This window comes from Ambystoma mexicanum, chromosome 11 (assembly GCF_040938575.1).
Source record: "Ambystoma mexicanum isolate Mex_15411 chromosome 11, UKY_AmexF1_1, whole genome shotgun sequence".
In the NCBI taxonomy this organism is placed as follows: domain Eukaryota; kingdom Metazoa; phylum Chordata; class Amphibia; order Caudata; family Ambystomatidae; genus Ambystoma; species Ambystoma mexicanum.
Genome location: NC_090934.1, coordinates 1,178,976,435 through 1,179,003,877, shown reverse-complemented (window position 1 = coordinate 1,179,003,877; position 27,443 = coordinate 1,178,976,435). Strand labels below are relative to the sequence as shown.

General features: G+C 50.2%; 25 non-coding genes across 25 annotated transcripts; all 25 read right to left on the bottom strand.

The window, feature by feature from the left end:
* Positions 1-538: 538 nt before the first annotated feature.
* TRNAL-CAG (transfer RNA leucine (anticodon CAG)) lies at positions 539-620 on the bottom strand. Its single transcript has one exon. It is a non-coding gene; the product is annotated as a tRNA-Leu (tRNA).
* Positions 621-1,102: 482 nt separating this feature from the next.
* On the bottom strand, positions 1,103-1,185 carry TRNAL-CAG (transfer RNA leucine (anticodon CAG)). Its single transcript has one exon. It is a non-coding gene; the product is annotated as a tRNA-Leu (tRNA).
* A 1,020-nt stretch (positions 1,186-2,205) lies between these two features.
* TRNAL-CAG (transfer RNA leucine (anticodon CAG)) lies at positions 2,206-2,287 on the bottom strand. Its single transcript has one exon. It is a non-coding gene; the product is annotated as a tRNA-Leu (tRNA).
* A 481-nt stretch (positions 2,288-2,768) lies between these two features.
* On the bottom strand, positions 2,769-2,851 carry TRNAL-CAG (transfer RNA leucine (anticodon CAG)). Its single transcript has one exon. It is a non-coding gene; the product is annotated as a tRNA-Leu (tRNA).
* Positions 2,852-4,435: 1,584 nt separating this feature from the next.
* TRNAL-CAG (transfer RNA leucine (anticodon CAG)) lies at positions 4,436-4,506 on the bottom strand. The gene has a single exon. It is a non-coding gene; the product is annotated as a tRNA-Leu (tRNA).
* Positions 4,507-5,526: 1,020 nt separating this feature from the next.
* Positions 5,527-5,608, bottom strand: TRNAL-CAG (transfer RNA leucine (anticodon CAG)). Its single transcript has one exon. It is a non-coding gene; the product is annotated as a tRNA-Leu (tRNA).
* Positions 5,609-6,090: 482 nt separating this feature from the next.
* Positions 6,091-6,173, bottom strand: TRNAL-CAG (transfer RNA leucine (anticodon CAG)). Its single transcript has one exon. It is a non-coding gene; the product is annotated as a tRNA-Leu (tRNA).
* A 1,565-nt stretch (positions 6,174-7,738) lies between these two features.
* Positions 7,739-7,821, bottom strand: TRNAL-CAG (transfer RNA leucine (anticodon CAG)). The gene has a single exon. It is a non-coding gene; the product is annotated as a tRNA-Leu (tRNA).
* A 1,020-nt stretch (positions 7,822-8,841) lies between these two features.
* TRNAL-CAG (transfer RNA leucine (anticodon CAG)) lies at positions 8,842-8,924 on the bottom strand. The gene has a single exon. It is a non-coding gene; the product is annotated as a tRNA-Leu (tRNA).
* A 482-nt stretch (positions 8,925-9,406) lies between these two features.
* On the bottom strand, positions 9,407-9,489 carry TRNAL-CAG (transfer RNA leucine (anticodon CAG)). The gene has a single exon. It is a non-coding gene; the product is annotated as a tRNA-Leu (tRNA).
* Positions 9,490-10,509: 1,020 nt separating this feature from the next.
* TRNAL-CAG (transfer RNA leucine (anticodon CAG)) lies at positions 10,510-10,591 on the bottom strand. The gene has a single exon. It is a non-coding gene; the product is annotated as a tRNA-Leu (tRNA).
* Positions 10,592-11,073: 482 nt separating this feature from the next.
* TRNAL-CAG (transfer RNA leucine (anticodon CAG)) lies at positions 11,074-11,156 on the bottom strand. The gene has a single exon. It is a non-coding gene; the product is annotated as a tRNA-Leu (tRNA).
* A 1,566-nt stretch (positions 11,157-12,722) lies between these two features.
* TRNAL-CAG (transfer RNA leucine (anticodon CAG)) lies at positions 12,723-12,805 on the bottom strand. Its single transcript has one exon. It is a non-coding gene; the product is annotated as a tRNA-Leu (tRNA).
* A 1,020-nt stretch (positions 12,806-13,825) lies between these two features.
* Positions 13,826-13,908, bottom strand: TRNAL-CAG (transfer RNA leucine (anticodon CAG)). Its single transcript has one exon. It is a non-coding gene; the product is annotated as a tRNA-Leu (tRNA).
* A 482-nt stretch (positions 13,909-14,390) lies between these two features.
* On the bottom strand, positions 14,391-14,473 carry TRNAL-CAG (transfer RNA leucine (anticodon CAG)). The gene has a single exon. It is a non-coding gene; the product is annotated as a tRNA-Leu (tRNA).
* Positions 14,474-15,493: 1,020 nt separating this feature from the next.
* TRNAL-CAG (transfer RNA leucine (anticodon CAG)) lies at positions 15,494-15,575 on the bottom strand. Its single transcript has one exon. It is a non-coding gene; the product is annotated as a tRNA-Leu (tRNA).
* A 482-nt stretch (positions 15,576-16,057) lies between these two features.
* On the bottom strand, positions 16,058-16,140 carry TRNAL-CAG (transfer RNA leucine (anticodon CAG)). Its single transcript has one exon. It is a non-coding gene; the product is annotated as a tRNA-Leu (tRNA).
* Positions 16,141-17,160: 1,020 nt separating this feature from the next.
* Positions 17,161-17,242, bottom strand: TRNAL-CAG (transfer RNA leucine (anticodon CAG)). Its single transcript has one exon. It is a non-coding gene; the product is annotated as a tRNA-Leu (tRNA).
* Positions 17,243-19,395: 2,153 nt separating this feature from the next.
* Positions 19,396-19,477, bottom strand: TRNAL-CAG (transfer RNA leucine (anticodon CAG)). Its single transcript has one exon. It is a non-coding gene; the product is annotated as a tRNA-Leu (tRNA).
* Positions 19,478-19,959: 482 nt separating this feature from the next.
* TRNAL-CAG (transfer RNA leucine (anticodon CAG)) lies at positions 19,960-20,042 on the bottom strand. The gene has a single exon. It is a non-coding gene; the product is annotated as a tRNA-Leu (tRNA).
* Positions 20,043-21,608: 1,566 nt separating this feature from the next.
* Positions 21,609-21,691, bottom strand: TRNAL-CAG (transfer RNA leucine (anticodon CAG)). The gene has a single exon. It is a non-coding gene; the product is annotated as a tRNA-Leu (tRNA).
* Positions 21,692-22,711: 1,020 nt separating this feature from the next.
* TRNAL-CAG (transfer RNA leucine (anticodon CAG)) lies at positions 22,712-22,793 on the bottom strand. The gene has a single exon. It is a non-coding gene; the product is annotated as a tRNA-Leu (tRNA).
* A 2,116-nt stretch (positions 22,794-24,909) lies between these two features.
* TRNAL-CAG (transfer RNA leucine (anticodon CAG)) lies at positions 24,910-24,992 on the bottom strand. The gene has a single exon. It is a non-coding gene; the product is annotated as a tRNA-Leu (tRNA).
* A 1,020-nt stretch (positions 24,993-26,012) lies between these two features.
* TRNAL-CAG (transfer RNA leucine (anticodon CAG)) lies at positions 26,013-26,094 on the bottom strand. The gene has a single exon. It is a non-coding gene; the product is annotated as a tRNA-Leu (tRNA).
* A 482-nt stretch (positions 26,095-26,576) lies between these two features.
* TRNAL-CAG (transfer RNA leucine (anticodon CAG)) lies at positions 26,577-26,659 on the bottom strand. The gene has a single exon. It is a non-coding gene; the product is annotated as a tRNA-Leu (tRNA).
* Positions 26,660-27,443: the final 784 nt, after the last annotated feature.

Sequence of the window (27,443 nt, the reverse complement as noted above, 5' to 3'; positions counted from 1 at the left end):
AATGACAGGGCTAAAGAGTTCTGCCAGCAAAGCCTATATACAATGGCCGTTCGTGGCCGTTGGGGCAGGCAGGTGGTTGGTTGGGCAGAGGGCGAGGAGGAAGAACTGTGTTCACTCCTCTGCCTGCCTTTTTACCTCTCGCTTCCCCCCACTCACTCCTCCTTCTGCCTCCCAATATGTCACACTAACTTTCCTCCTGACCTCCATTTCAAATAGGTCACTTCATTCCAACTAGGCCCAGTGAAAAGGACAAGACGTTGGGTTCTTTGTGCATTTTTTCCAAAGACAAAATGCCGCGCTGCGCCCATTTGCAAGTCCACAAAGCTAGCACAGTCCTAAGATGGTTTTTCATTTAAGCACTGTAGTACACCTGCCAAAAGGGCAGTGAAGCATTCCAGGACGAACTGCAGACCTAGCTGGAGGACGGGAGTGTGTGGAGCAAGCTCCAACTCCATCTCCCTGTTCCAGAAATCCATGGCCGGCAGTTATAGGAAGCGTGGAATGCAATCACATGAAAAGTAAAAACCCGTTTCAGGCATGTCAGAAGTGAGATTCGAACCCACGCCTCCAGAGGAGACTGCGACCTGAACCAGTGCCTTAGACCACTCGGCCATCCTGACTCTGCCTTAGGTGCTTGCCTGAATCGGCTTAGAGGCTATGTTGGCAAGTCTTTGACCACACTTAAATCCTCTTGGATTTCCTAAAATGTCTCCACAGTCTGCCAGGAATATAATCTCGCGCATCCCACCCACCCCTCCTAACCCACCACCCTCCCCATCCATTTTAAAAATGTCACTTCATTCCCACTAGGCCCAGTTAAAAGGACAACACATTGGGTTCTTTATGCATTTTTTCCAAAGGCAAAATGTCGCGGTGCGCCCGTTTGCATGTCCACAAGGCCGGCCCAGTCCAAAGATGGTTTTTCACTGGAGTTCACTTTCCCAAAAAAGAAGCGAGGAAATACAGGAAGCACTGGAAATCAACCATGAGGCCTGCAGTGCGTGCTCCAACTCCATCTCCCTGTTCCAGAAAGCCTTGGCCAGCAGTTATAGGACGCCTGGAATGTTACAATCAAATGAAAAGAAAAATTCGGTTACAGATATGTCAGAAGTGGGATTCGAACCCACGCCTCCAGAGGAGACTGCGACCTGAACGCAGCGCCTTAGACCACTCGGCCATCCTAACTCTGCCGTTTGCACCCCTCAGATGCGGCTTAGAGGCAATGTTGGAAAGTCTCAAAGACCACCCGCCTAAAATCATCACCTATTGCATTAAAGTCTCCCAATTCCTCCCAAAAGAATAATCACAGGCAGGGCAGCACTCATACAACGACTACTGGCACAGACGTGCAGGGTTCAATCCCTATGTACAGCAGCTACTTGTCACAAGCACACATGAGTCTTTCATGTTTCTGCAGAACGGTGCTGCCTGCCACCTGTTAACAGACACAAGCAACTACACATCAGGAAATAGGAAGGCAGGAGGCGGGCTGGTTTATGCAAATAAAAGCATGCACTGTGTCCAACCCTTCAGGAGGTTCAGGCAGTGTGCTATAGCCTTCTTGGTCACAAGAGGTTGGGCACTAGTCCCGGGGAGCCTGTTTAGGCTGAAAGGACTGTGTATGGGCCGGCCTGATCTCCCTGTACTCCTGCACAGGACTCACTCTAAATGACAGGGCTAAAGAGTTCTGCCAGCAAAGCCTATATACAATGGCGGTTCGTGGCCGTTGGGGCAGGCAGGTGGTTGGTTGGGCAGAGGGCGAGGAGGAAGAACTGTGTTCACTCCTCTGCCTGCCTTTTTACCTCTCGCTTCCCCCCACTCACTCCTCCATCTGCCTCCCACTATGTCACACTAACTTTCCTCCTGACCTCCATTTCAAATAGGTCACTTCATTCCAACTAGGCCCAGTGAAAAGGACAAGACGTTGGGTTCTTTATGCATTTTTTCCAAAGACAAAATGCCGCGCTGCGCCCATTTGCAAGTCCACAAAGCTAGCACAGTCCTAAGACGGTTTTTCATTTAAGCACTGTAGTACACCTGACAAAAGGGCAGTGAAGCATTCCAGGACGAACTGCAGACCTAGCTGGAGGACGGGAGTGTGTGGAGCAAGCTCCAACTCCATCTCCCTGTTCCGGAAATCCATGGCCGGCAGTTATAGGAAGCGTGGAATGCAATCACATGAAAAGTAAAAACCCATTTCAGGCATGTCAGAAGTGGGATTCGAACCCACGCCTCCAGAGGAGACTGCGATCTGAACCAGTGCCTTAGACCACTCGGCCATCCTGACTCTGCCTTAGGTGTTTGCCTGAATCGGCTTAGAGGCTATGTTGGCAAGTCTTTGACCACACTTAAATCCTCTTGGATTTCCTAAAATGTCTCCACAGTCTGCCAGGAATATACTCTCGCGCATCCCACCCACCCCTCCTAACCCACCACCCTCCCCATCCATTTTAAAAATGTCACTTCATTCCCACTAGGCCCAGTTAAAAGGACAACACATTGGGTTCTTTATGCATTTTTTCCAAAGGCAAAATGTTGCGGTGCGCCCGTTTGCATGTCCACAAGGCCGGCCCAGTCCAAAGATGGTTTTTCACTGGAGTTCACTTTCCCAAAAAGAAGCGAAGAAATACAGGAAGCACTGGAAATCAACCATGAGGCCTGCAGTGCGTGCTCCAACTCCATCTCCCTGTTCCAGAAAGCCTTGGCCAGCAGTTATAGGACGCCTGGAATGTTACAATCAAATGAAAAGAAAAATTCTGTTACAGACATGTCAGAAGTGGGATTCGAACCCACGCCTCCAGAGGAGACTGCGACCTGAACGCAGCTCCTTAGACCACTCGGCCATCCTGACTCTGCCATTTGCACCCCTCAGATGCGGCTTAGAGGCAATGTTGGAAAGTCTCAAAGACCACCCGCCTAAAATCCTCTCCTATTGCATTAAAGTCTCCCAATTCCTCCCAAAAGAATAATCACAGGCAGGGCAGCACTCATACAACGACTACTGGCACAGACGTGCAGGGTTCAATCCCTATGTACAGCAGCTACTTGTCACAAGCACACATGAGTCTTTCATGTTTCTGCAGAACGGTGCTGCCTGCCACCTGTTAACAGACACAAGCAACTACACCTCAGGAAATAGGAAGGCAGGAGGCGGGCTGGTTTATGCAAATAAAAGCATGCACTGTGTCCAACCCTTCAGGAGGTTCAGGCAGTGTGCTAGAGCCTTCTTGGTCACAAGAGGTTGGGCACTAGTCCAGGGGAGCCTGTTTAGGCTGAAAGGACTGTGTATGGGCCGGCCTGATCTTCCTGTACTCCTGCACAGGACTCACTCTAAATGACAGGGCTAAAGAGTTCTGCCAGCAAAGCCTATATACAATGGCCGTTCGTGGCCGTTTGGGCAGGCAGGTGGTTGGTTGGGCAGAGGGCGAGGAGGAAGAACTGTGTTCACTCCTCTGCCTGCCTTTTTACCTCTCGCTTCCCCCCACTCACTCCTCCATCTGCCTCCCACTATGTCACACTAACTTTCCTCCTGACCTCCATTTCAAATAGGTCACTTCATTCCAACTAGGCCCAGTGAAAAGGACAAGACGTTGGGTTCTTTATGCATTTTTTCCAAAGACAAAATGCCGCGCTGCGCCCATTTGCAAGTCCACAAAGCTAGCACAGTCCTAAGACGGTTTTTCATTTAAGCACTGTAGTACACCTGCCAAAAGAGCAGTGAAGCATTCCAGGACGAACTGCAGACCTAGCTGGAGGACGGGAGTGTTTGGAGCAAGCTCCAACTCCATCTCCCTGTTTCAGAAATCCGTGGCCGGCAGTTATAGGAAGCGTGGAATGCAATCACATGAAAAGTAAAAACCCATTTCTGGCATGTCATAAGTGAGATTCGAACCCACGCCTCCAGAGGAGACTGCGACCTGAACCAGTGCCTTAGACCACTCGGCCATCCTGACTCTGCCTTAGGTGCTTGCCTGAATCGGCTTAGAGGCTATGTTGGCAAGTCTTTGACCACACTTAAATCCTCTTGGATTTCCTAAAATGTCTCCACAGTCTGCCAGGAATATAATCTCGCGCATCCCACCCACCCCTCCTAACCCACCACCCTCCCCATCCATTTTAAAAATGTCACTTCATTCCCACTAGGCCCAGTTAAAAGGACAACACATTGGGTTCTTTATGCATTTTTTCCAAAGGCAAAATGTCGCGGTGCGCCCGTTTGCATGTCCACAAGGCCGGCCCAGTCCAAAGATGGTTTTTCACTGGAGTTCACTTTCCCAAAAAAGAAGCGAGGAAATACAGGAAGCACTGGAAATCAACCATGAGGCCTGCAGTGCGTGCTCCAACTCCATCTCCCTGTTCCAGAAAGCCTTGGCCAGCAGTTATAGGACGCCTGGAATGTTACAATCAAATGAAAAGAAAAATTCGGTTACAGATATGTCAGAAGTGGGATTCGAACCCACGCCAGCGACCTGAACGCAGCGCCTTAGACCACTCGGCCATCCTAACTCTGCCATTTGCACCCCTCAGATGCGGCTTAGAGGCAATGTTGGAAAGTCTCAAAGACCACCCGCCTAAAATCATCACCTATTGCATTAAAGTCTCCCAATTCCTCCCAAAAGAATAATCGCAGGCAGGGCAGCACTCATACAACGACTACTGGCACAGACGTGCAGGGTTCAATCCCTATGTACAGCAGCTACTTGTCACAAGCACACATGAGTCTTTCATGTTTCTGCAGAACGGTGCTGCCTGCCACCTGTTAACAGACACAAGCAACTACACCTCAGGAAATAGGAAGGCAGGAGGCGGGCTGGTTTATGCAAATAAAAGCATGCACTGTGTCCAACCCTTCAGGAGGTTCAGGCAGTGTGCTATAGCCTTCTTGGTCACAAGAGGTTGGGCACTAGTCCCGGGGAGCCTGTTTAGGCTGAAAGGACTGTGTATGGGCCGGCCTGATCTCCCTGTACTCCTGCACAGGACTCACTCTAAATGACAGGGCTAAAGAGTTCTGCCAGCAAAGCCTATATACAATGGCGGTTCGTGGCCGTTGGGGCAGGCAGGTGGTTGGTTGGGCAGAGGGCGAGGAGGAAGAACTGTGTTCACTCCTCTGCCTGCCTTTTTACCTCTCGCTTCCCCCCACTCACTCCTCCTTCTGCCTCCCACTATGTCACACTAACTTTCCTCCTGACCTCCATTTCAAATAGGTCACTTCATTCCAACTAGGCCCAGTGAAAAGGACAAGACGTTGGGTTCTTTATGCATTTTTTCCAAAGACAAAATGCCGCGCTGCGCCCATTTGCAAGTCCACAAAGCTAGCACAGTCCTAAGACGGTTTTTCATTTAAGCACTGTAGTACACCTGCCAAAAGGGCAGTGAAGCATTCCAGGACGAACTGCAGACCTAGCTGGAGGACGGGAGTGTGTGGAGCAAGCTCCAACTCCATCTCCCTGTTCCAGAAATCCATGGCCGGCAGTTATAGGAAGCGTGGAATGCAATCACATGAAAAGTAAAAACCCATTTCAGGCATGTCAGAAGTGGGATTCGAACCCACGCCTCCAGAGGAGACTGCGATCTGAACCAGTGCCTTAGACCACTCGGCCATCCTGACTCTGCCTTAGGTGTTTGCCTGAATCGGCTTAGAGGCTATGTTGGCAAGTCTTTGACCACACTTAAATCCTCTTGGATTTCCTAAAATGTCTCCACAGTCTGCCAGGAATATACTCTCGCGCATCCCACCCACCCCTCCTAACCCACCACCCTCCCCATCCATTTTAAAAATGTCACTTCATTCCCACTAGGCCCAGTTAAAAGGACAACACATTGGGTTCTTTATGCATTTTTTCCAAAGGCAAAATGTTGCGGTGCGCCCGTTTGCATGTCCACAAGGCCGGCCCAGTCCAAAGATGGTTTTTCACTGGAGTTCACTTTCCCAAAAAAGAAGCGAAGAAATACAGGAAGCACTGGAAATCAACCATGAGGCCTGCAGTGCGTGCTCCAACTCCATCTCCCTGTTCCAGAAAGCCTTGGCCAGCAGTTATAGGACGCCTGGAATGTTACAATCAAATGAAAAGAAAAATTCTGTTACAGACATGTCAGAAGTGGGATTCGAACCCACGCCTCCAGAGGAGACTGCGACCTGAACGCAGCTCCTTAGACCACTCGGCCATCCTGACTCTGCCATTTGCACCCCTCAGATGCGGCTTAGAGGCAATGTTGGAAAGTCTCAAAGACCACCCGCCTAAAATCCTCTCCTATTGCATTAAAGTCTCCCAATTCCTCCCAAAAGAATAATCACAGGCAGGGCAGCACTCATACAACGACTACTGGCACAGACGTGCAGGGTTCAATCCCTATGTACAGCAGCTACTTGTCACAAGCACACATGAGTCTTTCATGTTTCTGCAGAACGGTGCTGCCTGCCACCTGTTAACAGACACAAGCAACTACACCTCAGGAAATAGGAAGGCAGGAGGCGGGCTGGTTTATGCAAATAAAAGCATGCACTGTGTCCAACCCTTCAGGAGGTTCAGGCAGTGTGCTAGAGCCTTCTTGGTCACAAGAGGTTGGGCACTAGTCCAGGGGAGCCTGTTTAGGCTGAAAGGACTGTGTATGGGCCGGCCTGATCTCCCTGTACTCCTGCACAGGACTCACTCTAAATGACAGGGCTAAAGAGTTCTGCCAGCAAAGCCTATATACAATGGCCGTTCGTGGCCGTTTGGGCAGGCAGGTGGTTGGTTGGGCAGAGGGCGAGGAGGAAGAACTGTGTTCACTCCTCTGCCTGCCTTTTTACCTCTCGCTTCCCCCCACTCACTCCTCCATCTGCCTCCCACTATGTCACACTAACTTTCCTCCTGACCTCCATTTCAAATAGGTACTTCATTCCAACTAGGCCCAGTGAAAAGGACAAGACGTTGGGTTCTTTATGCATTTTTTCCAAAGACAAAATGCCGCGCTGCGCCCATTTGCAAGTCCACAAAGCTAGCACAGTCCTAAGACGGTTTTTCATTTAAGCACTGTAGTACACCTGCCAAAAGGGCAGTGAAGCATTCCAGGACGAACTGCAGACCTAGCTGGAGGACGGGAGTGTGTGGAGCAAGCTCCAACTCCATCTCCCTGTTCCAGAAGTCCGTGGCCGGCAGTTATAGGAAGCGTGGAATGCAATCACATGAAAAGTAAAAACCCGTTTCAGGCATGTCAGAAGTGGGATTCGAACCCAGACCTGAACGCAGCACCTTAGACCACTCGGCCATCCTGACTCTGCCTTAGGCGCTTGCCTGAATCGGCTTAGAGGCTATGTTGGCAAGTCTTTGACCACACTTAAATCCTCTTGGATTTCCTAAAATGTCTCCACAGTCTGCCAGGAATATACTCTCGCGCATCCCACCCACCCCTCCTAACCCACCACCCTCCCCATCCATTTTAAAAATGTCACTTCATTCCCACTAGGCACAGTTAAAAGGACAACACATTGGGTTCTTTATGCATTTTTTCCAAAGGCAAAATGTCGCGGTGCGCCCGTTTGCATGTCCACAAGGCCGGCCCAGTCCAAAGATGGTTTTTCACTGGAGTTCACTTTCCCAAAAAAGAAGCGGGGAAATACAGGAAGCACTGGAAATCAACCATGAGGCCTGCAGTGCGTGCTCCAACTCCATCTCCCTGTTCCAGAAAGCCTTGGCCAGCAGTTATAGGACGCCTGGAATGTTACAATCAAATGAAAAGAAAAATTCTGTTACAGACATGTCAGAAGTGGGATTCAAACCCACGCCTCCAGAGGAGACTGCGACCTGAACGCAGCGCCTTAGACCACTCGGCCATCCTGACTCTGCCATTTGCACCCCTCAGATGCGGCTTAGAGGCAATGTTGGAAAGTCTCAAAGACCACCCGCCTAAAATCCTCTCCTATTGCATTAAAGTCTCCCAATTCCTCCCAAAAGAATAATCACAGGCAGGGCAGCACTCATACAACGACTACTGGCACAGACGTGCAGGGTTCAATCCCTATGTACAGCAGCTACTTGTCACAAGCACACATGAGTCTTTCATGTTTCTGCAGAACGGTGCTGCCTGCCACCTGTTAACAGACACAAGCAACTACACCTCAGGAAATAGGAAGGCAGGAGGCGGGCTGGTTTATGCAAATAAAAGCATGCACTGTGTCCAACCCTTCAGGAGGTTCAGGCAGTGTGCTAGAGCCTTCTTGGTCACAAGAGGTTGGGCACTAGTCCCGGGGAGCCTGTTTAGGCTGAAAGGACTGTGTATGGGCCGGCCTGATCTCCCTGTACTCCTGCACAGGACTCACTCTAAATGACAGGGCTAAAGAGTTCTGCCAGCAAAGCCTATATACAATGGCCGTTCGTGGCCGTTTGGGCAGGCAGGTGGTTGGTTGGGCAGAGGGCGAGGAGGAAGAACTGTGTTCACTCCTCTGCCTGCCTTTTTACCTCTCGCTTCCCCCCACTCACTCCTCCATCTGCCTCCCACTATGTCACACTAACTTTCCTCCTGACCTCCATTTCAAATAGGTCACTTCATTCCAACTAGGCCCAGTGAAAAGGACAAGACGTTGGGTTCTTTATGCATTTTTTCCAAAGACAAAATGCCGCGCTGCGCCCATTTGCAAATCCACAAAGCTAGCACAGTCCTAAGACGGTTTTTCATTTAAGCACTGTAGTACACCTGCCAAAAGGGCAGTGAAGCATTCCAGGACGAACTGCAGACCTTGCTGGAGGACGGGAGTGTGTGGAGCAAGCTCCAACTCCATCTCCCTGTTCCAGAAGTCCGTGGCCGGCAGTTATAGGAAGCGTGGAATGCAATCACATGAAAAGTAAAAACCCGTTTCAGGCATGTCAGAAGTGGGATTCGAACCCACGCCTCCAGAGGAGACTGCGACCTGAACGCAGCGCCTTAGACCACTCGGCCATCCTGACTCTGCCTTAGGCGCTCGCCTGAATCGGCTTAGAGGCTATGTTGGCAAGTCTTTGACCACACTTAAATCCTCTTGGATTTCCTAAAATGTCTCCACAGTCTGCCAGGAATATACTCTCGCGCATCCCACCCACCCCTCCTAACCCACCACCCTCCCCATCCATTTTAAAAATGTCACTTCATTCCCACTAGGCCCAGTTAAAAGGACAACACATTGGGTTCTTTATGCATTTTTTCCAAAGGCAAAATGTCGCGGTGCGCCCGTTTGCATGTCCACAAGGCCGGCCCAGTCCAAAGATGGTTTTTCACTGGAGTTCACTTTCCCAAAAAAGAAGCGAGGAAATACAGGAAGCACTGGAAATAAACCATGAGGCCTGCAGTGCGTGCTCCAACTCCATCTCCCTGTTCCAGAAAGCCTTGGCCAGCAGTTATAGGACGCCTGGAATGTTACAATCAAATGAAAAGAAAAATTCTGTTACAGACATGTCAGAAGTGGGATTCGAACCCACGCCTCCAGAGGAGACTGCGACCTGAACCCAGCGTCTTAGACCACTCGGCCATCCTGACTCTGCCATTTGCACCCCTCAGATGCGGCTTAGAGGCAATGTTGGAAAGTCTCAAAGACCACCCGCCTAAAATCCTCTCCTATTGCATTAAAGTCTCCCAATTCCTCCCAAAAGAATAATCACAGGCAGGGCAGCACTCATACAACGACTACTGGCACAGACGTGCAGGGTTCAATCCCTATGTACAGCAGCTACTTGTCACAAGCACACATGAGTCTTTCATGTTTCTGCAGAACGGTGCTGCCTGCCACCTGTTAACAGACACAAGCAACTACACCTCAGGAAATAGGAAGGCAGGAGGCGGGCTGGTTTATGCAAATAAAAGCATGCACTGTGTCCAACCCTTCAGGAGGTTCAGGCAGTGTGCTAGAGCCTTCTTGGTCACAAGAGGTTGGGCACTAGTCCCGGGGAGCCTGTTTAGGCTGAAAGGACTGTGTATGGGCCGGCCTGATCTCCCTGTACTCCTGCACAGGACTCACTCTAAATGACAGGGCTAAAGAGTTCTGCCAGCAAAGCCTATATACAATGGCCGTTCGGGGCCGTTTGGGCAGACAGGTGGTTGGTTGGGCAGAGGGCGAGGAGGAAGAACTGTGTTCACTCCTCTGCCTGCCTTTTTACCTCTCGCTTCCCCCCACTCACTCCTCCATCTGCCTCCCACTATGTCACACTAACTTTCCTCCTGATCTCCATTTCAAATAGGTCACTTCATTCCAACTAGGCCCAGTGAAAAGGACAAGACGTTGGGTTCTTTATGCATTTTTTCCAAAGACAAAATGCCGCGCTGCGCCCATTTGCAAGTCCACAAAGCTAGCACAGTCCTAAGACGGTTTTTCATTTAAGCACTGTAGTACACCTGCCAAAAGGGCAGTGAAGCATTCCAGGACGAACTGCAGACCTAGCTGGAGGACGGGAGTGTGTGGAGCAAGCTCCAACTCCATCTCCCTGTTCCAGAAATCCATGGCCGGCAGTTATAGGAAGCGTGGAATGCAATCACATGAAAAGTAAAAACCCATTTCAGGCATGTCAGAAGTGGGATTCGAACCCACGCCTCCAGAGGAGACTGCGATCTGAACCAGTGCCTTAGACCACTCGGCCATCCTGACTCTGCCTTAGGTGTTTGCCTGAATCGGCTTAGAGGCTATGTTGGCAAGTCTTTGACCACACTTAAATCCTCTTGGATTTCCTAAAATGTCTCCACAGTCTGCCAGGAATATACTCTCGCGCATCCCACCCACCCCTCCTAACCCACCACCCTCCCCATCCATTTTAAAAATGTCACTTCATTCCCACTAGGCCCAGTTAAAAGGACAACACATTGGGTTCTTTATGCATTTTTTCCAAAGGCAAAATGTTGCGGTGCGCCCGTTTGCATGTCCACAAGGCCGGCCCAGTCCAAAGATGGTTTTTCACTGGAGTTCACTTTCCCAAAAAAGAAGCGAAGAAATACAGGAAGCACTGGAAATCAACCATGAGGCCTGCAGTGCGTGCTCCAACTCCATCTCCCTGTTCCAGAAAGCCTTGGCCAGCAGTTATAGGACGCCTGGAATGTTACAATCAAATGAAAAGAAAAATTCTGTTACAGACATGTCAGAAGTGGGATTCGAACCCACGCCTCCAGAGGAGACTGCGACCTGAACGCAGCTCCTTAGACCACTCGGCCATCCTGACTCTGCCATTTGCACCCCTCAGATGCGGCTTAGAGGCAATGTTGGAAAGTCTCAAAGACCACCCGCCTAAAATCCTCTCCTATTGCATTAAAGTCTCCCAATTCCTCCCAAAAGAATAATCACAGGCAGGGCAGCACTCATACAACGACTACTGGCACAGACGTGCAGGGTTCAATCCCTATGTACAGCAGCTACTTGTCACAAGCACACATGAGTCTTTCATGTTTCTGCAGAACGGTGCTGCCTGCCACCTGTTAACAGACACAAGCAACTACACCTCAGGAAATAGGAAGGCAGGAGGCGGGCTGGTTTATGCAAATAAAAGCATGCACTGTGTCCAACCCTTCAGGAGGTTCAGGCAGTGTGCTAGAGCCTTCTTGGTCACAAGAGGTTGGGCACTAGTCCAGGGGAGCCTGTTTAGGCTGAAAGGACTGTGTATGGGCCGGCCTGATCTCCCTGTACTCCTGCACAGGACTCACTCTAAATGACAGGGCTAAAGAGTTCTGCCAGCAAAGCCTATATACAATGGCCGTTCGTGGCCGTTTGGGCAGGCAGGTGGTTGGTTGGGCAGAGGGCGAGGAGGAAGAACTGTGTTCACTCCTCTGCCTGCCTTTTTACCTCTCGCTTCCCCCCACTCACTCCTCTATCTGCCTCCCACTATGTCACACTAACTTTCCTCCTGACCTCCATTTCAAATAGGTCACTTCATTCCAACTAGGCCCAGTGAAAAGGACAAGACGTTGGGTTCTTTATGCATTTTTTCCAAAGACAAAATGCCGCGCTGCGCCCATTTGCAAGTCCACAAAGCTAGCACAGTCCTAAGACGGTTTTTCATTTAAGCACTGTAGTACACCTGCCAAAAGGGCAGTGAAGCATTCCAGGACGAACTGCAGACCTAGCTGGAGGACGGGAGTGTGTGGAGCAAGCTCCAACTCCATCTCCCTGTTCCAGAAGTCCGTGGCCGGCAGTTATAGGAAGCGTGGAATGCAATCACATGAAAAGTAAAAACCCGTTTCAGGCATGTCAGAAGTGGGATTCGAACCCAGACCTGAACGCAGCACCTTAGACCACTCGGCCATCCTGACTCTGCCTTAGGCGCTTGCCTGAATCGGCTTAGAGGCTATGTTGGCAAGTCTTTGACCACACTTAAATCCTCTTGGATTTCCTAAAATGTCTCCACAGTCTGCCAGGAATATACTCTCGCGCATCCCACCCACCCCTCCTAACCCACCACCCTCCCCATCCATTTTAAAAATGTCACTTCATTCCCACTAGGCACAGTTAAAAGGACAACACATTGGGTTCTTTATGCATTTTTTCCAAAGGCAAAATGTCGCGGTGCGCCCGTTTGCATGTCCACAAGGCCGGCCCAGTCCAAAGATGGTTTTTCACTGGAGTTCACTTTCCCAAAAAAGAAGCGGGGAAATACAGGAAGCACTGGAAATCAACCATGAGGCCTGCAGTGCGTGCTCCAACTCCATCTCCCTGTTCCAGAAAGCCTTGGCCAGCAGTTATAGGACGCCTGGAATGTTACAATCAAATGAAAAGAAAAATTCTGTTACAGACATGTCAGAAGTGGGATTCAAACCCACGCCTCCAGAGGAGACTGCGACCTGAACGCAGCGCCTTAGACCACTCGGCCATCCTGACTCTGCCATTTGCACCCCTCAGATGCGGCTTAGAGGCAATGTTGGAAAGTCTCAAAGACCACCCGCCTAAAATCCTCTCCTATTGCATTAAAGTCTCCCAATTCCTCCCAAAAGAATAATCACAGGCAGGGCAGCACTCATACAACGACTACTGGCACAGACGTGCAGGGTTCAATCCCTATGTACAGCAGCTACTTGTCACAAGCACACATGAGTCTTTCATGTTTCTGCAGAACGGTGCTGCCTGCCACCTGTTAACAGACACAAGCAACTACACCTCAGGAAATAGGAAGGCAGGAGGCGGGCTGGTTTATGCAAATAAAAGCATGCACTGTGTCCAACCCTTCAGGAGGTTCAGGCAGTGTGCTAGAGCCTTCTTGGTCACAAGAGGTTGGGCACTAGTCCCGGGGAGCCTGTTTAGGCTGAAAGGACTGTGTATGGGCCGGCCTGATCTCCCTGTACTCCTGCACAGGACTCACTCTAAATGACAGGGCTAAAGAGTTCTGCCAGCAAAGCCTATATACAATGGCCGTTCGTGGCCGTTTGGGCAGGCAGGTGGTTGGTTGGGCAGAGGGCGAGGAGGAAGAACTGTGTTCACTCCTCTGCCTGCCTTTTTACCTCTCGCTTCCCCCCACTCACTCCTCCATCTGCCTCCCACTATGTCACACTAACTTTCCTCCTGACCTCCATTTCAAATAGGTCACTTCATTCCAACTAGGCCCAGTGAAAAGGACAAGACGTTGGGTTCTTTATGCATTTTTTCCAAAGACAAAATGCCGCGCTGCGCCCATTTGCAAATCCACAAAGCTAGCACAGTCCTAAGACGGTTTTTCATTTAAGCACTGTAGTACACCTGCCAAAAGGGCAGTGAAGCATTCCAGGACGAACTGCAGACCTTGCTGGAGGACGGGAGTGTGTGGAGCAAGCTCCAACTCCATCTCCCTGTTCCAGAAGTCCGTGGCCGGCAGTTATAGGAAGCGTGGAATGCAATCACATGAAAAGTAAAAACCCGTTTCAGGCATGTCAGAAGTGGGATTCGAACCCACGCCTCCAGAGGAGACTGCGACCTGAACGCAGCGCCTTAGACCACTCGGCCATCCTGACTCTGCCTTAGGCGCTCGCCTGAATCGGCTTAGAGGCTATGTTGGCAAGTCTTTGACCACACTTAAATCCTCTTGGATTTCCTAAAATGTCTCCACAGTCTGCCAGGAATATACTCTCGCGCATCCCACCCACCCCTCCTAACCCACCACCCTCCCCATCCATTTTAAAAATGTCACTTCATTCCCACTAGGCCCAGTTAAAAGGACAACACATTGGGTTCTTTATGCATTTTTTCCAAAGGCAAAATGTCGCGGTGCGCCCGTTTGCATGTCCACAAGGCCGGCCCAGTCCAAAGATGGTTTTTCACTGGAGTTCACTTTCCCAAAAAAGAAGCGAGGAAATACAGGAAGCACTGGAAATAAACCATGAGGCCTGCAGTGCGTGCTCCAACTCCATCTCCCTGTTCCAGAAAGCCTTGGCCAGCAGTTATAGGACGCCTGGAATGTTACAATCAAATGAAAAGAAAAATTCTGTTACAGACATGTCAGAAGTGGGATTCGAACCCACGCCTCCAGAGGAGACTGCGACCTGAACCCAGCGTCTTAGACCACTCGGCCATCCTGACTCTGCCATTTGCACCCCTCAGATGCGGCTTAGAGGCAATGTTGGAAAGTCTCAAAGACCACCCGCCTAAAATCCTCTCCTATTGCATTAAAGTCTCCCAATTCCTCCCAAAAGAATAATCACAGGCAGGGCAGCACTCATACAACGACTACTGGCACAGACGTGCAGGGTTCAATCCCTATGTACAGCAGCTACTTGTCACAAGCACACATGAGTCTTTCATGTTTCTGCAGAACGGTGCTGCCTGCCACCTGTTAACAGACACAAGCAACTACACCTCAGGAAATAGGAAGGCAGGAGGCGGGCTGGTTTATGCAAATAAAAGCATGCACTGTGTCCAACCCTTCAGGAGGTTCAGGCAGTGTGCTAGAGCCTTCTTGGTCACAAGAGGTTGGGCACTAGTCCCGGGGAGCCTGTTTAGGCTGAAAGGACTGTGTATGGGCCGGCCTGATCTCCCTGTACTCCTGCACAGGACTCACTCTAAATGACAGGGCTAAAGAGTTCTGCCAGCAAAGCCTATATACAATGGCCGTTCGGGGCCGTTTGGGCAGACAGGTGGTTGGTTGGGCAGAGGGCGAGGAGGAAGAACTGTGTTCACTCCTCTGCCTGCCTTTTTACCTCTCGCTTCCCCCCACTCACTCCTCCATCTGCCTCCCACTATGTCACACTAACTTTCCTCCTGATCTCCATTTCAAATAGGTCACTTCATTCCAACTAGGCCCAGTGAAAAGGACAAGACGTTGGGTTCTTTATGCATTTTTTCCAAAGACAAAATGCCGCGCTGCGCCCATTTGCAAGTCCACAAAGCTAGCACAGTCCTAAGACGGTTTTTCATTTAAGCACTGTAGTACACCTGCCAAAAGGGCAGTGAAGCATTCCAGGACGAACTGCAGACCTAGCTGGAGGACGGGAGTGTGTGGAGCAAGCTCCAACTCCATCTCCCTGTTCCAGAAATCCATGACCTGCAGTTATAGGAAGCGTGGAATGCAATCACATGAAAAGTAAAAACCCATTTCAGGCATGTCAGAAGTGGGATTCGAAACCACGCCTCCAGAGGAGACTGCGATCTGAACCAGTGCCTTAGACCACTCGGCCATCCTGACTCTGCCTTAGGTGCTTGCTTGAATCGGCTTAGAGGCTATGTTGGCAAGTCTTTGACCACACTTAAATCCTCTTGGATTTCCTAAAATGTCTCCACAGTCTGCCAGGAATATACTCTCGCGCATCCCACCCACCCCTCCTAACCCACCACCCTCCCCATCCATTTTAAAAATGTCACTTCATTCCCACTAGGCCCAGTTAAAAGGACAACACATTGGGTTCTTTATGCATTTTTTCCAAAGGCAAAATGTCGCGGTGCGCCCGTTTGCATGTCCACAAGTCCGGCCCAGTCCAAAGATGGTTTTTCACTGGAGTTCACTTTCCCAAAAAAGAAGCGAGGAAATACAGGAAGCACTGGAAATCAACCATGAGGCCTGCAGTGCGTGCTCCAACTCCATCTCCCTGTTCCAGAAAGCCTTGGCCAGCAGTTATAGGATGCCTGGAATGTTACAATCAAATGAAAAGAAAAATTCTGTTACAGACATGTCAGAAGTGGGATTCGAACCCACGCCTCCAGAGGAGACTGCGACCTGAACGCAGCGCCTTAGACCACTCGGCCATCCTGACTCTGCCATTTGCACCCCTCAGATGCGGCTTAGAGGCAATGTTGGAAAGTCTCAAAGACCACCCGCCTAAAATCATCACCTATTGCATTAAAGTCTCCCAATTCCTCCCAAAAGAATAATCACAGGCAGGGCAGCACTCATACAACGACTACTGGCACAGACGTGCAGGGTTCAATCCCTATGTACAGCAGCTACTTGTCACAAGCACACATGAGTCTTTCATGTTTCTGCAGAACGGTGCTGCCTACCACCTGTTAACAGACACAAGCAACTACACCTCAGGAAATAGGAAGGCAGGAGGCGGGCTGGTTTATGCAAATAAAAGCATGCACTGTGTCCAACCCTTCAGGAGGTTCAGGCAGTGTGCTATAGCCTTCTTGGTCACAAGAGGTTGGGCACTAGTCCCGGGGAGCCTGTTTAGGCTGAAAGGACTGTGTATGGGCCGGCCTGATCTCCCTGTACTCCTGCACAGGACTCACTCTAAATGACAGGGCTAAAGAGTTCTGCCAGCAAAGCCTATATACAATGGCGGTTCGTGGCCGTTGGGGCAGGCAGGTGGTTGGTTGGGCAGAGGGCGAGGAGGAAGAACTGTGTTCACTCCTCTGCCTGCCTTTTTACCTCTCGCTTCCCCCCACTCACTCCTCCTTCTGCCTCCCACTATGTCACACTAACTTTCCTCCTGACCTCCATTTCAAATAGGTCACTTCATTCCAACTAGGCCCAGTGAAAAGGACAAGACGTTGGGTTCTTTATGCATTTTTTCCAAAGACAAAATGCCGCGCTGCGCCCATTTGCAAGTCCACAAAGCTAGCACAGTCCTAAGACGGTTTTTCATTTAAGCACTGTAGTACACCTGCCAAAAGGGCAGTGAAGCATTCCAGGACGAACTGCAGACCTAGCTGGAGGACGGGAGTGTGTGGAGCAAGCTCCAACTCCATCTCCCTGTTCCAGAAATCCATGGCCGGCAGTTATAGGAAGCGTGGAATGCAATCACATGAAAAGTAAAAACCCATTTCAGGCATGTCAGAAGTGGGATTCGAACCCACGCCTCCAGAGGAGACTGCGATCTGAACCAGTGCCTTAGACCACTCGGCCATCCTGACTCTGCCTAAGGTGTTTGCCTGAATCGGCTTAGAGGCTATGTTGGCAAGTCTTTGACCACACTTAAATCCTCTTGGATTTCCTAAAATGTCTCCACAGTCTGCCAGGAATATACTCTCGCGCATCCCACCCACCCCTCCTAACCCACCACCCTCCCCATCCATTTTAAAAATGTCACTTCATTCCCACTAGGCCCAGTTAAAAGGACAACACATTGGGTTCTTTATGCATTTTTTCCAAAGGCAAAATGTTGCGGTACGCCCGTTTGCATGTCCACAAGGCCGGCCCAGTCCAAAGATGGTTTTTCACTGGAGTTCACTTTCCCAAAAAAGAAGCGAAGAAATACAGGAAGCACTGGAAATCAACCATGAGGCCTGCAGTGCGTGCTCCAACTCCATCTCCCTGTTCCAGAAAGCCTTGGCCAGCAGTTATAGGACGCCTGGAATGTTACAATCAAATGAAAAGAAAAATTCTGTTACAGACATTTCAGAAGTGGGGGAAGTGGGGATCGAACCCACACCTCCAGAGGAGACTGCCTTAGACCACTCGGCCATCCTGACTCTGCCATTTGCCCCCCTCAGATGCGGCTTAGAGGCAATGTTGGAAAGTCTCAAAGACCACCCGCCTAAAATCCTCTCCTAATACATTAAAGTCACCCAATTGCTCCCAAAAGAATAATCACAGGCAGGGCAGCACTCATACAACGACTACTGGCACAGACGTGCAGGGTTCAATCCCTATGTACAGCAGCTACTTGTCACAAGCACACATGAGTCTTTCATGTTTCTGCAGAACGGTGCTGCCTGCCACCTGTTAACAGACACAAGCAACTACACCTCAGGAAATAGGAAGGCAGGAGGCGGGCTGGTTTATGCAAATAAAAGCATGCACTGTGTCCAACCCTTCAGGAGGTTCAGGCAGTGTGCTAGAGCCTTCTTGGTCACAAGAGGTTGGGCACTAGTCCAGGGGAGCCTGTTTAGGCTGAAAGGACTGTGTATGGGCCGGCCTGATCTCCCTGTACTCCTGCACAGGACTCACTCTAAATGACAGGGCTAAAGAGTTCTGCCAGCAAAGCCTATATACAATGGCCGTTCGTGGCCGTTTGGGCAGGCAGGTGGTTGGTTGGGCAGAGGGCGAGGAGGAAGAACTGTGTTCACTCCTCTGCCTGACTTTTTACCTCTCGCTTCCCCCCACTTACTCCTCCATCTGCCTCCCACTATGTCACACTAACTTTCCTCCTGACCTCCATTTCAAATAGGTCACTTCATTCCAACTAGGCCCAGTGAAAAGGACAAGACGTTGGGTTCTTTATGCATTTTTTCCAAAGACAAAATGCCGCGCTGCGCCCATTTGCAAGTCCACAAAGCTAGCACAGTCCTAAGACGGTTTTTCATTTAAGCACTGTAGTACACCTGCCAAAAGAGCAGTGAAGCATTCCAGGACGAACTGCAGACCTAGCTGGAGGACGGGAGTGTTTGGAGCAAGCTCCAACTCCATCTCCCTGTTTCAGAAATCCGTGGCCGGCAGTTATAGGAAGCGTGGAATGCAATCACGTGAAAAGCAAAAACCCATTTCTGGCATGTCAGAAGTGGGATTCGAACCCACGCCTCCAGAGGAGACTGCGACTTGAACCAGTGCCTTAGACCACTCGGCCATCCTGACTCTGCCTTAGGTGCTTGCCTGAATCCGCTTAGAGGCTATGTTGGCAAGTCTTTGACCACACTTAAATCCTCTTGGATTTCCTAAAATGTCTCCACAGTCTGCCAGGAATATAATCGCGCGCATCCCACCCACCCCTCCTAACCCACCACCCTCCCCATCCATTTTAAAAATGTCATTTCATTCCCTCTAGGCCCAGTTAAAAGGACAACACATTGGGTTCTTTATGCATTTTTTCCAAAGACAAAATGCCGCGCTGCGCCCATTTGCAAGTCCACAAAGCTAGCACAGTCCTAAGACGGTTTTTCATTTAAGCACTGTAGTACAACTGCCAAAAGGGCAGTGAAGCATTCCAGGACGAACTGCAGACCTAGCTGGAGGACGGGAGTGTGTGGAGCAAGCTCCAACTCCATCTCCCTGTTCCAGAAATCCATGGCCGGCAGTTATAGGAAGCGTGGAATGCAATCACATGAAAAGTAAAAACCCATTTCAGGCATGTCAGAAGTGGGATTCGAACCCACGCCTCCAGAGGAGACTGCGATCTGAACCAGTGCCTTAGACCACTGGGCCATCCTGACTCTGCCTTCGGTGTTTGCCTGAATCGGCTTAGAGGCTATGTTGGCAAGTCTTTGACCACACTTAAATCCTCTTGGATTTCCTAAAATGTCTCCACAGTCTGCCAGGAATATACTCTCGCGCATCCCACCCACCCCTCCTAACCCACCACCCTCCCCATCCATTTTAAAAATGTCACTTCATTCCCACTAGGCCCAGTTAAAAGGACAACACATTGGGTTCTTTATGCATTTTTTCCAAAGGCAAAATGTTGCGGTGCGCCCGTTTGCATGTCCACAAGGCCGGCCCAGTCCAAAGATGGTTTTTCACTGGAGTTCACTTTCCCAAAAAAGAAGCGAAGAAATACAGGAAGCACTGGAAATCAACCATGAGGCCTGCAGTGCGTGCTCCAACTCCATCTCCCTGTTCCAGAAAGCCTTGGCCAGCAGTTATAGGACGCCTGGAATGTTACAATCAAATGAAAAGAAAAATTCTGTTACAGACATGTCAGAAGTGGGATTCGAATCCACGCCTCCAGAGGAGACTGCGACCTGAACGCAGCTCCTTAGACCACTCGGCCATCCTGACTCTGCCATTTGCACCCCTCAGATGCGGCTTATAGGCAATGTTGGAAAGTCTCAAAGACCACCCGCCTAAAATCCTCTCCTATTGCATTAAAGTCTCCCAATTCCTCCCAAAAGAATAATCACAGGCAGGGCAGCACTCATACAACGACTACTGGCACAGACGTGCAGGGTTCAATCCCTATGTACAGCAGCTACTTGTCACAAGCACACATGAGTCTTTCATGTTTCTGCAGAATGGTGCTGCCTGCCACCTGTTAACAGACACAAGCAACTACACCTCAGGAAAAAGGAAGGCAGGAGGCGGGCTGGTTTATGCAAATAAAAGCATGCACTGTGTCCAACCCTTCAGGAGGTTCAGGCAGTGTGCTAGAGCCTTCTTGGTCACAAGAGGTTGGGCACTAGTCCAGGGGAGCCTGTTTAGGCTGAAAGGACTGTGTATGGGCCGGCCTGATCTCCCTGTACTCCTGCACAGGACTCACTCTAAATGACAGGGCTAAAGAGTTCTGCCAGCAAAGCCTATATACAATGGCCGTTCGTGGCCGTTTGGGCAGGCAGGTGGTTGGTTGGGCAGAGGGCGAGGAGGAAGAACTGTGTTCACTCCTCTGCCTGCCTTTTTACCTCTCGCTTCCCCCCACTCACTCCTCCATCTGCCTCCCACTATGTCACACTAACTTTCCTCCTGACCTCCATTTCAAATAGGTCACTTCATTCCAACTAGGCCCAGTGAAAAGGACAAGACGTTGGGTTCTTTATGCATTTTTTCCAAAGACAAAATGCCGCGCTGCGCCCATTTGCAAGTCCACAAAGCTAGCACAGTCCTAAGACGGTTTTTCATTTAAGCACTGTAGTACACCTGCCAAAAGGGCAGTGAAGCATTCCAGGACGAACTGCAGACCTAGCTGGAGGACGGGAGTGTGTGGAGCAAGCTCCAACTCCATCTCCCTGTTCCAGAAGTCCGTGGCCGGCAGTTATAGGAAGCGTGGAATGCAATCACATGAAAAGTAAAAACCCGTTTCAGGCATGTCAGAAGTGGGATTCGAACCCAGACCTGAACGCAGCACCTTAGACCACTCGGCCATCCTGACTCTGCCTTAGGTGCTCGCCTGAATCGGCTTAGAGGCTATGTTGGCAAGTCTTTGACCACACTTAAATCCTCTTGGATTTCCTAAAATGTCTCCACAGTCTGCCAGGAATATACTCTCGCGCATCCCACCCACCCCTCCTAACCCACCACCCTCCCCATCCATTTTAAAAATGTCACTTCATTCCCACTAGGCCCAGTTAAAAGGACAACACATTGGGTTCTTTATGCATTTTTTCCAAAGGCAAAATGTCGCGGTGCGCCCGTTTGCATGTCCACAAGGCCGGCCCAGTCCAAAGATGGTTTTTCACTGGAGTTCACTTTCCCAAAAAAGAAGCGAGGAAATACAGGAAGCACTGGAAATCAACCATGAGGCCTGCAGTGCATGCTCCAACTCCATCTCCCTGTTCCAGAAAGCCTTGGCCAGCAGTTATAGGACGCCTGGAATGTTACAATCAAATGAAAAGAAAAATTCTGTTACAGACATGTCAGAAGTGGGATTCGAACCCACACCTCCAGAAGAGACTGCGACCTGAACGCAGCGCCTTAGACCACCCGGCCATCCTGACACTGCCATTTGCACCCCTCAGATGCGGCTTAGAGGCAATGTTGGAAAGTCTCAAAGACCACCCGCCTAAAATCATCACCTATTGCATTAAAGTCTCCCAATTCCTCCCAAAAGAATAATCACAGGCAGGGCAGCACTCATACAACGACTACTGGCACAGACGTGCAGGGTTCAATCCCTATGTACAGCAGCTACTTGTCACAAGCACACATGAGTCTTTCATGTTTCTGCAGAACGGTGCTGCCTACCACCTGTTAACAGACACAAGCAACTACACCTCAGGAAATAGGAAGGCAGGAGGCGGGCTGGTTTATGCAAATAAAAGCATGCACTGTGTCCAACCCTTCAGGAGGTTCAGGCAGTGTGCTATAGCCTTCTTGGTCACAAGAGGTTGGGCACTAGTCCCGGGGAGCCTGTTTAGGCTGAAAGGACTGTGTATGGGCCGGCCTGATCTCCCTGTACTCCTGCACAGGACTCACTCTAAATGACAGGGCTAAAGAGTTCTGCCAGCAAAGCCTATATACAATGGCCGTTCGTGGCCGTTGGGGCAGGCAGGTGGTTGGTTGGGCAGAGGGCGAGGAGGAAGAACTGTGTTCACTCCTCTGCCTGCCTTTTTACCTCTCGCTTCCCCCCACTCACTCCTCCTTCTGCCTCCCAATATGTCACACTAACTTTCCTCCTGACCTCCATTTCAAATAGGTCACTTCATTCCAACTAGGCCCAGTGAAAAGGACAAGACGTTGGGTTCTTTGTGCATTTTTTCCAAAGACAAAATGCCGCGCTGCGCCCATTTGCAAGTCCACAAAGCTAGCACAGTCCTAAGACGGTTTTTCATTTAAGCACTGTAGTACACCTGCCAAAAGGGCAGTGAAGCATTCCAGGACGAACTGCAGACCTAGCTGGAGGACAGGAGTGTGTGGAGCAAGCTCCAACTCCATCTCCCTGTTCCAGAAATCCATGGCCGGCAGTTATAGGAAGCGTGGAATGCAATCACATGAAAAGTAAAAACCCATTTCAGGCATGTCAGAAGTGGGATTCGAACCCACGTCTCCAGAGGAGACTGCGATCTGAACCAGTGCCTTAGACCACTCGGCCATCCTGACTCTGCCTTAGGTGCTTGCCTGAATCGGCTTAGAGGCTATGTTGGCAAGTCTTTGACCACACTTAAATCCTCTTGGATTTCCTAAAATGTCTCCACAGTCTGCCAGGAATATACTCTCGCGCATCCCACCCACCCTTCCTAACCCACCACCCTCCCCATCCATTTTAAAAATGTCACTTCATTCCCACTAGGCCCAGTTAAAAGGACAACACATTGGGTTCTTTATGCATTTTTTCCAAAGGCAAAATGTTGCGGTGCGCCCGTTTGCATGTCCACAAGGCCGGCCCAGTCCAAAGATGGTTTTTCACTGGAGTTCACTTTCCCAAAAAAGAAGCGAAGAAATACAGGAAGCACTGGAAATCAACCATGAGGCCTGCAGTGCGTGCTCCAACTCCATCTCCCTGTTCCAGAAAGCCTTGGCCAGCAGTTATAGAACGCCTGGAATGTTACAATCAAATGAAAAGAAAAATTCTGTTACAGACATGTCAGAAGTGGGATTCGAACCCACGCCTTCAGAGGAGACTGCGACCTGACCACTCGGCCATCCTGACTCTGCCCTTTGCACCCCTCAGATGCGGCTTAGAGGCAATGTTGGAAAGTCTCAAAGACCACCCGCCTAAAATCCTCTCCTATTGCATTAAAGTCTCCCAATTCCTCCCAAAAGAATAATCACAGGCAGGGCAGCACTCATACAACGACTACTGGCACAGACGTGCAGGGTTCAATCCCTATGTACAGCAGCTACTTGTCACAAGCACACATGAGTCTTTCATGTTTCTGCAGAACGGTGCTGCCTGCCACCTGTTAACAGACACAAGCAACTACACCTCAGGAAATAGGAAGGCAGGAGGCGGGCTGGTTTATGCAAATAAAAGCATGCACTGTGTCCAACCCTTCAGGAGGTTCAGGCAGTGTGCTAGAGCCTTCTTGGTCACAAGAGGTTGGGCACTAGTCCAGGGGAGCCTGTTTAGGCTGAAAGGACTGTGTATGGGCCGGCCTGATCTCCCTGTACTCCTGCACAGGACTCACTCTAAATGACAGGGCTAAAGAGTTCTGCCAGCAAAGCCTATATACAATGGCCGTTCGTGGCCGTTTGGGCAGGCAGGTGGTTGGTTGGGCAGAGGGCGAGGAGGAAGAACTGTGTTCACTCCTCTGCCTGCCTTTTTACCTCTCGCTTCCCTCCACTCACTCCTCCATCTGCCTCCCACTATGTCACACTAACTTTCCTCCTGACCTCCATTTCAAATAGGTCACTTCATTCCAACTAGGCCCAGTGAAAAGGACAAGACGTTGGGTTCTTTATGCATTTTTTCCAAAGACAAAATGCCGCGCTGCGCCCATTTGCAAGTCCACAAAGCTAGCACAGTCCTAAAACGGTTTTTCATTTAAGCACTGTAGTACACCTGCCAAAAGGGCAGTGAAGCATTCCAGGATGAACTGCAGACCTAGCTGGAGGACGGGAGTGTGTGGAGCAAGCTCCAACTCCATCTCCCTGTTCCAGAAGTCCGTGGCCGGCAGTTATAGGAAGCTTGGAATGCAATCACATGAAAAGTAAAAACCCGTTTCAGGCATGTCAGAAGTGGGATTCGAACCCCGACCTGAACGCAGCACCTTAGACCACTCGGCCATCCTGACTCTGCATTAGGCGCTCGCCTGAATCGGCTTAGAGGCTATGTTGGCAAGTCTTTGACCACACTTAAATCCTCTTGGATTTCCTAAAATGTCTCCACAGTCTGCCAGGAATATACTCTTGCGCATCCCACCCACCCCTCCTAACCCACCACCCTCCCCATCCATTTTAAAAATGTCACTTCATTCCCACTAGGCCCAGTTAAAAGGACAACACATTGGGTTCTTTATGCATTTTTTCCAAAGGCAAAATGTCGCGGTGCGCCCGTTTGCATGTCCACAAGGCCGGCCCAGTCCAAAGATGGTTTTTCACTGGAGTTCACTTTCCCAAAAAAGAAGCGAGGAAATACAGGAAGCACTGGAAATCAACCATGAGGCCTGCAGTGCGTGCTCCAACTCCATCTCCCTGTTCCAGAAAGCCTTGGCCAGCAGTTATAGGACGCCTGGAATGTTACAATCAAATGAAAAGAAAAATTCTGTTACAGACATGTCAGAAGTGGGATTCGAACCCACGCATCCAGAGGAGACTGCGACCTGAACGCAGCGCCTTAGACCACTCGGCCATCCTGACTCTGCCATTTGCACCCCTCAGATGCGGCTTAGAGGCAATGTTGGAAAGTCTCAAAGACCACCCGCCTAAAATCCTCTCCTATTGCATTAAAGTCTCCCAATTCCTCCCAAAAGAATAATCACAGGCAGGGCAGCACTCATACAACGACTACTGGCACAGACGTGCAGGGTTCAATCCCTATGTACAGCAGCTACTTGTCACAAGCACACATGAGTCTTTCATGTTTCTGCAGAACGGTGCTGCCTGCCACCTGTTAACAGACACAAGCAACTACACCTCAGGAAATAGGAAGGCAGGAGGCGGGCTGGTTTATGCAAATAAAAGCATGCACTGTGTCCAACCCTTCAGGAGGTTCAGGCAGTGTGCTAGAGCCTTCTTGGTCACAAGAGGTTGGGCGCTAGTCCCGGGGAGCCTGTTTAGGCTGAAAGGACTGTGTATGGGCCGGCCTGATCTCCCTGTACTCCTGCACAGGACTCACTCTAAATGACAGGGCTAAAGAGTTCTGCCAGCAAAGCCTATAGACAATGGCCGTTCGTGGCCGTTTGGGCAGGCAGGAGGTTGGTTGGGCAGAGGGCGAGGAGGAAGAACTGTGTTCACTCCTCTGCCTGCCTTTTTACCTCTCGCTTCCCCCCACTCACTCCTCCATCTGCCTCCCACTATGTCACACTAACTTTCCTCCTGACCTCCATTTCAAATAGGTCACTTCATTCCAACTAGGCCCAGTGAAAAGGACAAGACGTTGGGTTCTTTATGCATTTTTTCCAAAGACAAAATGCCGCGCTGCGCCCATTTGCAAGTCCACAAAGCTAGCACAGTCCTAAGACGGTTTTTCATTTAAGCACTGTAGTACACCTGCCAAAAGAGCAGTGAAGCATTCCAGGACGAACTGCAGACCTAGCTGGAGGACGGGAGTGTTTCGAGCAAGCTCCAACTCCATCTCCCTGTTTCAGAAATCCGTGGCCGGCAGTTATAGGAAGCGTGGAATGCAATCACATGAAAAGTAAAAACCCATTTCTGGCATGTCAGAAGTGGGATTCGAACCCACGCCTCCAGAGGAGACTGCGACCTGAACCAGTGCCTTAGACCACTCGGCCATCCTGACTCTGCCTTAGGTGCTTGCCTGAATCGGCTTAGAGGCTATGTTGGCAAGTCTTTGACCACACTTAAATCCTCTTGGATTTCCTAAAATGTCTCCACAGTCTGCCAGGAATATAATCTTGCGCATCCCACCCACCCCTCCTAACCCACCACCCTCCCCATCCATTTTAAAAATGTCACTTCATTCCCACTAGGCCCAGTTAAAAGGACAACACATTGGGTTCTTTATGCATTTTTTCCAAAGGCAAAATGTCGCGGTGCGCCCGTTTGCATGTCCACAAGGCCGGCCCAGTCCAAAGATGGTTTTTCACTGGAGTTCACTTTCCCAAAAAAGAAGCGAGGAAATACAGGAAGCACTGGAAATCAACCATGAGGCCTGCAGTGCGTGCTCCAACTCCATCTCCCTGTTCCAGAAAGCCTTGGCCAGCAGTTATAGGACGCCTGGAATGTTACAATCAAATGAAAAGAAAAATTCGGTTACAGATATGTCAGAAGTGGGATTCGAACCCACGCCTCCAGAGGAGACTGCGACCTGAACGCAGCCCCTTAGACCACTCGGCCATCCTGACTCTGCCATTTGCACCCCTCAGATGCGGCTTAGAGGCAATGTTGGAAAGTCTCAAAGACCACCCGCCTAAAATCATCACCTATTGCATTAAAGTCTCCCAATTCCTCCCAAAAGAATAATCACAGGCAGGGCAGCACTCATACAACGACTACTGGCACAGACGTGCAGGGTTCAATCCCTATGTACAGCAGCTACTTGTCACAAGCACACATGAGTCTTTCATGTTTCTGCAGAACGGTGCTGCCTGCCACCTGTTAACAGACACAAGCAACTACACCTCAGGAAATAGGAAGGCAGGAGGCGGGCTGGTTTATGCAAATAAAAGCATGCACTGTGTCCAACCCTTCAGGAGGTTCAGGCAGTGTGCTATAGCCTTCTTGGTCACAAGAGGTTGGGCACTAGTCCCGGGGAGCCTGTTTAGGCTGAAAGGACTGTGTATGGGCCGGCCTGATCTCCCTGTACTCCTGCACAGGACTCACTCTAAATGACAGGGCTAAAGAGTTCTGCCAGCAAAGCCTATATACAATGGCGGTTCGTGGCCGTTGGGGCAGGCAGGTGGTTGGTTGGGCAGAGGGCGAGGAGGAAGAACTGTGTTCACTCCTATGCCTGCCTTTTTACCTCTCGCTTCCCCCCACTCACTCCTCCTTCTGCCTCCCACTATGTCACACTAACTTTCCTCCTGACCTCCATTTCAAATAGGTCACTTCATTCCAACTAGGCCCAGTGAAAAGGACAAGACGTTGGGTTCTTTATGCATTTTTTCCAAAGACAAAATGCCGCGCTGC